Genomic DNA, 12309 nt, shown 5'->3' on the forward strand with positions numbered 1-12309 from the left:
GATATCTTGTATACATATTTTAAATTTTGTAAATAGAGTTGATGACAAGAGTTTGGTCTCTCAAGTACCCTAGGAAATGTCTGATAGTGGTGGTTTGCTGTGGGATGGGCTAATCCAGTCGGAAATACTTGCTGCTAAGAGTTCAAAATTCACAGAGTGTGTAGAGCCTGGTTCCCGTCTTTGAGCAAAACATAGTCTGTTACATCTGGGTCCTTGGGCTGATCTAAAATGCTCCCTTATGAGGACATGGAAAGCCTTCCAGTGATTCACTGCAGTATTCAAAGCCAGCACAGCCCAGTGCAATAGGCAACAGTTGGCTGCTGCCCAAAAGCCTCATGGTAGCTGCTCTTCTATGCCATAAATTACAAAGCACTTTGGGATCATTAAGGATGACAGTCTCTCAAGGTGTAGTGATTAATACCCCACTTGGATGTTTAAATACTTGTCCAGTTGAAGACAGTTCACATTTGGCCTTGAACTTACTTGATGGTGAGCAATTCTTTGTGCCATTGTTTGCACACTGCATTAGAAGGGCTGGGCTGTCTCTAAGCTTGGTACATCCGAGAATTTAATAATCAAATGACAAGTGTTCGTGGACAGTAAAGTCAGGTAGATTATTTCTGTAGTGCTCATCGTGGAGCCACCTTCCCACTTTGTATTCTTGCAGTTCCCATTCCTGGGCTTTCCTTTCTTTTGCACAGGATGTTCTAGAGTGGTTTCCACTTCTCTTGCTGTGACTACTTTCTGCTATTGGCAGCAATGTAACTTAGTTGTATTTTAAGGAATATGTGTGGGATCAGAACAGGACAACTGATCATTCAGTGTACCTCAGAACTGCTTTGCTGTGAATACTTCAGAAGGGCTGCTTTGAACCTAGATTCTTTGTACTTTTCTCAAATTGATGACATATATACTAAGTTCTGCAATAAAATCTTTGTATACACAGAAATGAGAGGGATCCTGACTTCGTTGATAAGCAGGGCAAATGTACAAGTAAGGGGGAATGGTTTCGTCTGTGACTTCATCAGTGTGAGCTTAATGTATCAAACATTAACAACCTCTAATTGTAATGTCTTTATACCAAAGTAAAGTGAAGAAAATTCATACAGGGTTGTCATGGGTTTCAAGTTTTCTGAAGAATGATTTCTGTATAGTGGGTGACTTGTTTGACTTGAAAATTTGCTTTGATATATTTGGTCTTCCTTATACAAAATAGAAATACTCTAAATTGAGCATTAAGAGAGATTTTTTTCTCAATCATAGACAGTAATCCAGCAGTATTCCCATGGTCAGTGGAAGTGTCAGCTCCAGAACTGCAACAGTGGAAGAATCTGATTTCCTTTCTTGTAGAGGAGAAAAGGCACTGCTGCTTCCTCTATGCCTGTTGATGTGAGGAGCATTGTAGGCGTTTCATGCTGTGGGGGAAGAGAAGTCACAAGGGTGAAGAAAGAACTTTTTTATTTTCCTTAGGCTGAATTGCATTCTGAAACTAATTGTGCACCTAAATTTGTGCGTTAATGATGTGCTCTCCATCCTAGAAACTCGTGGGAAGAAGCATGTTTCACTTTATTTTTTAAACCCACACTTAATTCAATTTAAAAACTATGCAACGAGATTGTACAGGAAACCTGAAGAGATTGAAAGGCCAGGAATTTCTAATGTGGTCCCATAAATTCTTTCAGTGGAATATTGCTGGGTCACTCAGCAATTTCAAGAAGCACCTTGAAGCTTAATACATGAAAAATGGTGAAATAAAGAGAGTAAAGACCAGAAGTAGCAGTTGCTGTTTCACAAACAGAAGACTGTTGACTTATGCCCAATGTAATCTGAAGTAAATGTTCCCTGTAAGTAGATGTTCAGTAAGATGAAGTTGGTGATAAGAACAGAGGATCTCTTGGTTGTTTATATAAAATGTAAAATTAGAGTCAATCTATTTCAGAATGTCAGTATAACAACTGTATAAACATCTGTTAACAGATGCATTCTTTGGAGCACTATATAACATTTGGTTGCTTTTCAAGAACAGTCCTACTTGCAAAGGACTGAGCCTTTTTTTTTCAATAAAGTGGTATTTTACTTCAGTGAAGTGCAAATTTAACTGTTCAGGAATGGTCTGTCTTCTCTTAAACTAGTAAAAAAAAATAAAAGAGAACTCTCCAGACTCTTAACAGTCTATTTTTGTAGATGCCAATTTATGATAAGGGAGAAAGTGTTATCACCACACAGACAGCACCTGTTAATTGCCTAAATAATTCAGGCTTAAATTATGCAGGCTTCTAAAACAAGGACTTGCTCTAGCAAAAGCAATAAGAAAATATGTACTTCAGGATAAATCCTGAATATGCTTCCTGCATTCCTATTCATCTTTGTTTTTAATATTTTTGTTGTGATGTGAACAGCAAGTAAATGCCTAAATTTGAGAATTATTACGCAGAAAGTTGGAGTTTGGTTTTGTTTATTTTCCTGTTTGCCTTTTGTATTGGTGGGGGCTTAAAATGTTAATTAGCCAGGAAACTGTGTGCCAGCAGTCCTGAAGGACGACTTGTATGTAGTTAAGCTATATCTCAGTCTGTCTTTCAGCACATGAAGTGTTACTTGTAGATAATAAAATCTTGGCCGTGTACCTAATCCCTATCTGAAGTGCAGTTTAGCCTGTATTCCCAGTTGTTACAAGCATGTCATACACAGATTTGGCAACAGTTAGAAAGCGCCTTTAGAAATAAAGTTTTATTTTACTTGAAATACTGTTCTAGTTGCAATGAAATACATTCTTTGGGCAAATATGTGCTGTTCTTCAGTTGATTATCAAGTGCCTTATGAAAAAAGCAAGACTAGTAGATAAAGACAGGATCTTGTATATCCCCAGCAAGTACAGTGTTGGTAATCTGTGTGTCCAAGGAAGGACTTGCAAAACCAGAAATGTGCTTAATCTTTCCAATTTTTCTAGTGGTTTTAATGAAGGATTACTTCTACCTGCAAACCCCCCTTCTCACATCCTTATTGCTATAAATACAATCCTGCCATCAGTTATGTGATGTAAAGAAACTGCCACAATTGTTAGTACATTTGATTTGGGGTTTGAATATTCTGTTCTTTATTTAGCATGGTCTGTTGTACTTTCAGGTAGTCTAGGCCTAAAATACTCTGTCAGTAGTGGACCAAGAGAAGGTTATGCTCAGGTGTAGGCAAACACTGAAGCACATAAGGTGTATTTAGGCTGTTTGTAGAACAGACACCAAAACTTTGCAAATGTGTTTCTAACCATATAAATGCCAAAATGCATTTCAACACTTCTCTTTTCACCTTCACCACTGGGTGATTCATGAGGCCATGGAGGAGCCAGATCAGTGGGTGTCCTTGGAGCATGTCTGATGCAAGCTGAGATCAGTGCAAAGCACAACAGTTATGTCTGACAGAGGACCCCTTATTCGACATGAATTTAATTTATTAAAATGCACAAGCAATCTTGAAGTCAGAGCCAGGACCTGAATCCTCCCCCGACATTGAATGCTTTTGTTATTATGTTAGAGAAGTTGATTTAGGCTGTAACCAGGAGGGTTGATAGTTATTTTCGCTCCATGAATAAAAAGAGGGAGAGCAATAGGGTAATTTAATTGGTGTGGTTTGGGAACTTTGGTGTATCCATCCTGATCTGCTTAAACATATCTAATAAGTTTATAACTCGGCTAACTTGGGGAAATTATGCTTTTGGATATGCAGGAGATAAAGATGGAGGGCTCTGAATTCCAGTTGTTGCCAGCCTGTGAACAGACCATCTTTTAAGACACCTGTGTGGAAGGTGATCTACTGTACTGTGAGATCCAGAATTTCTGTGTTGTTCTGGTTGTGTTGTGTTGTACCACATGGCAAACCCTGGTGCTGCCATTACTGTGCCAGCCTGGCCACCTCATGTCACTGGCTCCTGTTGGTGATGCAGCCTCAGAAACTTGCACATCACCCTTACACTTGCAGATGCTGAGCAGACCACTTCTGAGAAGGCTGGGGCAGGGTCGTGTGGTGTATTGGATAAAGAGGTATCATTTTACAACTCTGTCTGAAGCCAAACATAACTAACTGTTAAAAAGAACACAAGCTCATCAGATGTTAAATGGCAGAACAGCTGTGGGTGTCATAGCTTGTGGCTTTCAGCTGAACATATGGCATAAAATGGTGTGGCTGACTCAAAAAATCACTTTTAAATATTGACACTGCCTTTGATCTTTCTTTTTTTAGTCAGTGAATTTTGTCAATTTTGAGTAGCTGTACTTTTGTTGGAGGAAAAATGGAAATAACTAGATTCTTTGTTTGTGTTTTATACTAAATAAAACATTGCTTTCTTATTTTAGGAAAGTTCTTTCTTTTTTTTCCAGGCCCTTGTCACTTCAGAAACTGTAAAGATTCTAGTCACTGACAAAACTGTTCCATTGTGAAAATGCTTATAGTGCTAGAAAATAAACAACTAGAAGGATGCAGCTTATTAGAGGTCCTTTTAACCAACATTTAATTAATGCTGCCTTCTGAAGTAGGAATGGATACCTTCTTCTGAAGAAAGAATACCTTCAGCACAGGCAGATTTCTTGGCTCTGATATGTGAGAACACACAGCCTTTGTTGTGTCAGGAGAGTTGTTCCTGCATTAGTGCCTGAGGGTAGCTCTTAGAGAGTCTGGTGATTCATCACAAAAAAAAAATCTAAAAAAGAGAGGGGTTGCAAAATTAAAAAAACATTAAGTAGACTTAATACACAAGCAGCAGGGCATTGAAAGTTACTAGAATTCAGAAATAAACTTAATTTGTATTAGTTCAAATGTCTGCAATTTAGGCATCTCTTAGACTAATGTATCATAATGATTGTCATCTGTAGTAATAAACTTTTCTAATATGTGTAAGTCTTTCTCAATACATGGGCCCTGATTTTTTTTTTCTCTTTGGGAAAGGAAGAGGGAGGGTGAAGACTGTGGGTTTTGTGGAAGGGGGATTTGGTTTGCATTAGGCATGATACAAACACAGAATTGAAAAATTTTGAGGCAGCTTGGCACCAGATGTTCTTCCAGCAGCAAGGCAAGCTTTTCTGCTAATATACCACAACTCTTTGGACATTAGCTTTAGGCTTTAAAATTTGGAATTCTTCTCTTTAAAAGTCAGTAAGATTTCTAAGGAGTACCAAAAATGGTACCTAATAAGTTCAGTTCTCTGGAAATGAGATTGTTAAATATAGATAAATTGGTAGCTCATAGCTAACATAAGCTGTGTTTGAATCCAGGGATATTACCTCACCTGTATTAATATTTTTAAGAGTACTTTGTTCCTGAAGCAAGTAAATATCTTTTACATCTCTAGAGCAAGAAGGATGATCCATTTCAAAGTTGGTTTGGAAGGAAGAGAGCATCAGATTTGAGAGAGGGGATAAATGGAGTAGAAGAGAGATAACAGGTTGTATAACATAATTTTACAACAAGGACTCTTACAACAAGGACTCTTACAACAAGGTTCTTAAAAGAGGCTCTCTAGATATATCAGGAACTTGACAAATAAATCTAGGTCTTTATTTAAAACTGACTTTTTAACATAGTAGAAATATTTTTTAGCTGTTTGCTTCACACCAATAGAAATCCAGTGGGAATATGAATTGATCTTGCATCTGGTCTTCTTTAAAGTGAGAAACTCCAAAGCTTTTTTCCCAGGGTTATGATACCTGTTAGATGATTTGAGAGACAAATTGGAGTGAAGGCCAAAAGCATAAGATTTGGAAAGATAATTTATAGTCTGTTTGTTTTGAACTATTCTATGTTCTGCATCTTTGCAGCTGATCTTTCAGCCTTCCTGTAGATCATCCTTTAACATTCATAAATCTTATTTTAGTGAGTCTTGGTTTCCTGTTAATCTGCTACCTGAACAAAGTACTGGAACATCCGCAGTGAAAGAATCAATCTGTTCTGCTACATCCTGAATACTGTACTTGCATGGTAACCTCAAAGTCATTTTAGCAGCATAAGTGCTAAAGAGCATCTACTCAAACTACCTCCATTCCTCACAAAAGAAGTAATTATTTTTGTAAGAACTGTACTAGACATTGTATTCTCATACTTGATTAGAGACTGGCAGTTGATCTTATTTTTTTATTCTTTTATATAGCCTTTATACCTACCCAGATATAACTTAGTTACTGTGTTGTCCTACAGTGACTGAAACACAAATGTGGAAGACAAGGTGTTCCACTTGCATATAGTTACTTAGTTGCAGTTAATTATGTGTATATGCTGTTTTTAAAAATGCCCTGATATGATGCTATTTGAGGCAGTAAACTTTTAAAAATTGATATAGTGGGTCAAGGTTGAAAATTGAGATGAGGACTATAATTTACAAGGCTGTAACTGTGAACAGTTGTAGATACAGAGCAATTCTGTGAGCTGTGCCTGTGGGCCTCATTCAGTGGGACCTGACATTCAGAGACCCCATGATTCTGTTTGACTCTTACAACATAGGTCTTCCTGTACAGGCTCTGGTGGTCTTCCCCAGCATTGTTAATTCTTTTTTCCTCCTTGGTTTTGCAAACCAGCAGGATGCTGTTATCTTTTTCCCCTTCACACCAGAGGTGGTGCTTATCCTACAGAGGCATAACTTTTTCCCTAACCCCTGCATTGCTTATTCTGAGCGTGGCTAATCTCATAAGAGGGCCTGATTTCTAATGCTGTTTTGCACTGGAAAAGTAGAATTAACTGTATGGAGTACCTCCAAGACTGTGGTAGGGAATGATCAGTACTGTAGTTCCCTGGATTTTGGGAAAGGCAGAAGGGAGAGCCCTTTGTTTCCAAGAAACTATTACCTAGACTATAGAATTCATAGAAATTTTGCCCAAAACAAAATATATATAAATAAACCTAAAGAAGTGATTCTCTCTTCCCCCTCTGTACAGCAACATCCCTTCAAGTGCCTGTTGCAGGAAAATAAATTCCATATGTAAGAATGGCAAACATCCCACTTCAACTGCCAAATTCCTTTGATGACTTTGAAAATTTTCTTCTTGGAAGTCCCTCCTCCTTGTTTCCTATATGGGTAGGTGCATTGGAACTATTCTTTCCGTGCTGTGTTGTTTGTTCCTCTCAGAAATTCCTCGGCTACACTTCACTCACATTGAAAGCAGTCTTGTCAGAGAGCTTGGTTGCAGGCAAGGGACAGCATCTTAAAGGCAAGCTGGCCAATGCCAGCTTGATGCTTATCCTTAGCACTGGTGCCTAGAATTAGTCTGCCATGACCAAATCACTCTGTTTTCTTTAGACCTTTCAAGTTTCCACTTGGATGGGCAACAAGCTGCAGCTCTGCTCATTGCTGGATCCTGTTCCCCTTAGGTGGACCTACACCTTTTCCCATTCAAGTTTATCAGCTGAATTGAACTTAGAAAGTTTCCAAAACCAAGCTGTCCTTGCCTGTGGCCCAGTGAGAGTTACAAGGAATGGATTAACTGAGCTGCTCTTAACTTCACATCTGTCATTCCCTGGCATGTGACTGTTACCTAACCAGCAGCAATGAATGTTTTAGTGTGCCCAAATAACACAGCTCCATGTACTGTGCTCATTACTAAAACATAAAACTTAGCAGTGTCCTTGCCATACTGGCAGTGCTCTTAAGATTTATGTCACCAGCACCTCATTAAGAAACCTCTAAACTGTGCTTTTCACTTAGCAGAGATGGTTTAATAAGTCCACAGTACACTAAAGAAAAGTATCTCCTTTGAGCAGGAACTGTCTGCCAGTCACAACTGGCATTTCCAGCAGCACCACCCCATCTCATCAGGACAAGGAGGGAGGGAGAGCAGGTGGCTCTCTGGGGGCAGTTCCAGTTTTAACCCCCTCACAAGGCATGTTGGCCATAATACTTCCTAAATGTTAGTACTGAGCATTTTGCTAAGGATGTGGTTGATGTATGGGAGGTAGAAGTAAGGAAGCAGTTGTCAAGGAATATAAGGAGTTGCAGATGCATTTAAACCCAAGGAATAGCATTTTATCTAAAATGATGGTAAAGACTAAACAAATTTGCCAGTTGGGACAGTAGGGGAGTGCAGAGGAGGAGCAGGTACCCCAGGCTGAGCAAGAGCAGTTCTGAGGGTTTGTGCCATGGAGGTTCATGTGTCAGCAGAGCTTCTGAGTTCTGGGACCTCCTAACATTTGAGCCCCGCCTCATTCACTGCATCTTGCTTTTACCATATTAGTTGTTTCTTGTGCTGTGGTAAGCTCCTCATGGCACTGGCACCTCTCCTGTGTCCATCTGGCACACTTGGTCCCACATGTCCTGGCACTCAGATAACAGATGAACACCGAACATCTGAGTGGCCATTATTATGCTGCTGCTTTCCAGCCGTGCTATTGCTGAGCCGCTTTTAATAATTCAGAAGTGATGTAGAGGAGGGGGAGTTAAAGGGCTGCAGCAATCTTTGTTTCTCTCTGTAGAGTGTGATTCCTCCTTGTGGCTCTGTAGTTACCAGGGAAACAAGAGAGGGATGGCAGAGCACCGCGGGGCTGGAGTGGGACTTGGGGGTCGGCTCCCTGGCAGCTGCACATCTGCACCAGGGGGAAAAATAAGGGCTTGCCTTTCCTTGGTTTGGTGCCCTTCCCCCTCCTTTCCTCAATGGTTTTGTGAAATTTAATTGTTAAATAGGTGATGCTCCCCAGTGTTGGTGTATTTGTTAAAGACAAATTATTGATTCTAGTAAAAATATGCAGTGTTGAAAAATGAGCATTACTAGTGATTTTGAGGAGTTGGATGATCAAAAAATCTTTCTCTGAAATTAACTGGAGCCCTGGTTATACACAGACTGTCACTACTGAGAGGTTTTTTAATGTGTTAGAAATGCTTTGGCACTTCAGGGAATAGATTTACTGGAAAAGAATAAGGACCACTTCAATAACATTTACCCAGACCCAGTGCAGCATTCTCTGATTTGATAAAGGTCAAATTTCATTTTTAGTAATTAGCATATCTATCCTAATCACCTCCTGCTCTAGCTGTACTGACCTGAATAATGCCAGTCTCAGAAGCTCTGGGGAGGGAGAGGCAGGTGAACCCTGCACCTCAGGGTTCTCACTGTGGCTCCCGAGGGCTGAGCCGTGCAGGCAGGGGGAGGTGGGTGGGCAGCTGTGTTTACTGCAGATGTTTAGGGCTGGATCCATCTTTCAGCTGCCTAATCTTCTGGCATTAGCTGTGCTCTTTGTTCCATACCTGTGTTAGGTGCTTGGATTTTCAGCAATTATGCTGAAGTAGTTCTGAGAGGATGACTTAAAAACCTTTTATTTACAGATCTTGGTGGAACTTGGTGATTGGTTTGAGATGGGCTGTTGAGCTGTTCTCTAACTACAGGCAGAAGGACTCTGTGCAGTTTCATATCTCTGTTCCTCTTTTCAATGATAGACTAGATAAGGGGAAACAAGATTTTTTATAACAAGTTTGTTTGCAACTCCCTGGCAACTGTTTACTTGATTGCTTCAGAATGGGACCAACAGAATAAAATGCCATATAAACACGCTCTTCTTTTGAATTTCATGGCAAATGAATTCTGTTTTTCCACACTAGAGACTTCTTTTGAAGTCTGAATTCAACAGATTTGTCACTATGGGATGAGCCCTGAGGTGTCATTTCCTTGTGCCCAGTTTATGCACACAAGTGAGGTATTCCTGTGTAGTCAGCTTGAACTTTAACTGAATTTATGAGCACATAATGAGGTTGATTTTCCAGTTACCTTTGTGAAACCTTTAGAAATGGTTCACAGACCTCTTGCTCTCCATTTGGCTCCCTGGAGGCTGCATACTCAAGGTTCAAAACCTTAAATATGGAGTATATCGACTTCAGATTTGTAATCCATAAAGCAGAGTTAAGAAAAAATACTCTGTGGGCTAGAAAGACCTTAACCATAAAGCTCAGTATATTTCCTCTAAAATGTCAGATTTTGAAATTTAATTGCTGACATTTTAAAACTCTGATTAAAAAAAAAAAAAAAACCAACCAAAACTAACAAACAAAACAAAACAAAAAAAACTCACCAGAGTAAAATAATACACTTGGGCACCAGAAGTGATGTTTAGGAAGCCATCCTCTGAATAGTTTCTTCCAACTATCCTTGTGTATTAAGAAGGAATGCTACTGTGGTACTCACAATTCAGAGATTTTTTTTTTCTTGTTTTATTCATTTTCATTTCTGGGTTTGTTTTTTTTTTTTTTTTTTTTTTTTTTTTTTTTTTTTTTTTTGTTTGGGTGTTTGTTTTTTTTTTTAATCACCTTTTGGAGTAGTAGATATTGATAGTAAGAGAAATTGCATTAAAAATAATAATTCAAGATGGAGTTCTGTTTCCTCTAGATATGGTACTTCTGGGCTTAGCTTTGGTTCTCTCTGAGTCTGATATGTTAAGTGTGCTCTTCTTAGTTGAAAAATATCTTTAGTATAAATTGCATGTACAAAATGAAATAGTTGTCTCTTGCTTATACATGCTAATCTACAGCAGCTGTTTTTTTCAGTTTCAGTTAAGACACAAAATGGAACCATGTTCAGCAGAGTGACTCTTACCATTGCTACTTTTTCCAAAGTTAAAAATGCACTAAATTATTGCTACCTAAGTCAGGAGAGGTCTTTGAACTCAGAAAACATCTATTGAGTGTATGATGTCATTTTTATGAAGTCATTCTTTGATTAGAATTGCAGTTTAGAAAAAACTGACTTCTGCTGTAAGGATAGTAAAATTGTTGTTAAATCCTGGTCTTGCACAGTGATTGGGATTAATTTCCTGTTCTGTGATGTTGCAGTGAATAGCCTCTTTATCCCCAAACTACAGGAAACTGCTCAGTGTTTTGTATGAGGTTCTGCAGTGTGTGTGCTCCAGGGAGCTTGACATTTAAGGACACAGGCACATCTCCCCTCTGCCCCAGCAGCTGATGTGCAATGAAAACATTGCAAGCTATGGAAGAGAAGCAGTTCATGTAAAACTGTACTGTGCAGGCATGGAGCTGGGCAGGATTGCTTGTGTAACCCTGGCTCAGTTTTGTGTGATCCTGGTGCACAGCAGTGGTGTGATTGCTGCAGTAGAAAATGCCAGCTTTATTGGTTTTGTAGTTGTTCAGGTTTTGGCTGAAAATTCATCCCTGAATTTTTCAGTTGATGGATGTGTAATTAAAAGGATATATTTGAATAAGACTGAGATTTTGTAGTCTAAACAAATGTTGCAAGAATACTTCAACAGAACAGGTTCAGTAATGGTTTCACTTTTGGTTCTTCTCATCCCGTGGGATATGAAGCAGTACATTTAATAAGACTCTAAACATCTAATAAAACATAATATGCTGCCTCCTAACCCAACAATTCTAAGCTCAGAAGCTAATTCTGCTGGTACTCATTGCTCAGGTGTGAGCAGAAAGGATCTATAGAAATTAGCTCCAGGGTGCCAGGAGGTGCATGCTAGGACTGGTTAATCTTTTGACTATTGGCTTTCTCCTTTGTTTCACACTTTTTCTTTCCCCCCAGAAAGAGGCTAGAAAGTATGATAGATCTTTCTCCCTCCAAAGGACATGCTAAACCTAAGCTTCTCAGTCTTACTGTAATTGTGTCTAAGTTGTCCTCTTTTTATTTGAAACAGGTCAACTGAAACCATATTTACTTGAAGTAATTTGTGGAGAAAGATGTTGACTCTAATGCTGTCCACTGTTAGGTTTTGCTGCTAATGTAGATAAAGAATAATTGTGATTATTTAGGACAACAGTTCAGAAGAAAAGAAAAAATTGAGAAATCTAGAACTTAATGTTTAAGAGACACTGGAAGAAATGGGTCTTAATTTTGCATGTTAAATTTGGGTTAGAAAGATAACTTCATTATTAAAGCTCACTAAAAGCTAATTTATGAGTCTCAAAAGCACTGACTTGGATTTTAAAAAAATATATTATTTAACAGAAAATATATAATTTTGGTTAAATCTTTATGGTTCCTGTACCAATCTTATCCTTTTCCTAGGATCTTTTTGATAGATCTTTTGTGTAGCTATCCCAGTTTCAGTATGTAGTAACTCTTGTTAGCAGTCAAAAGGATTGATCAAGTCTTGAATGGAGGGACTCTTTTTAATGAGTTACTGTCAAGGAGTGGAGTTTTTTAAATGTTTTTAAAATCATACATGAATTAAATGCAGTTCCACTGCAAGAGTCAGAGGCTTAAAGCTGTATTTACAGATGAGGGAAAAAGATATTAGACAATTAAATGCATTTTAGGGGGGCTGCAACTCATTTTGTTAGACTATAAAAGTACTTCATCCTGCACAGATGAGGGAGTGATCCTCTAT

The 12309-nt window shown here is 38.7% G+C and overlaps 1 protein-coding gene across 2 annotated transcripts in view; it reads left to right on the forward strand.

Moving 5' to 3' along the window:
* MOSMO (modulator of smoothened) overlaps positions 1-12309 on the forward strand; it is a 31261-nt gene that overhangs the window by 7894 nt on the left and 11058 nt on the right. The gene's annotated exons all lie outside the window — the stretch shown is intronic.

Source organism: Vidua chalybeata, chromosome 16, assembly GCF_026979565.1.
Source record: "Vidua chalybeata isolate OUT-0048 chromosome 16, bVidCha1 merged haplotype, whole genome shotgun sequence".
Taxonomy (NCBI): Eukaryota; Metazoa; Chordata; class Aves; order Passeriformes; family Viduidae; genus Vidua; species Vidua chalybeata.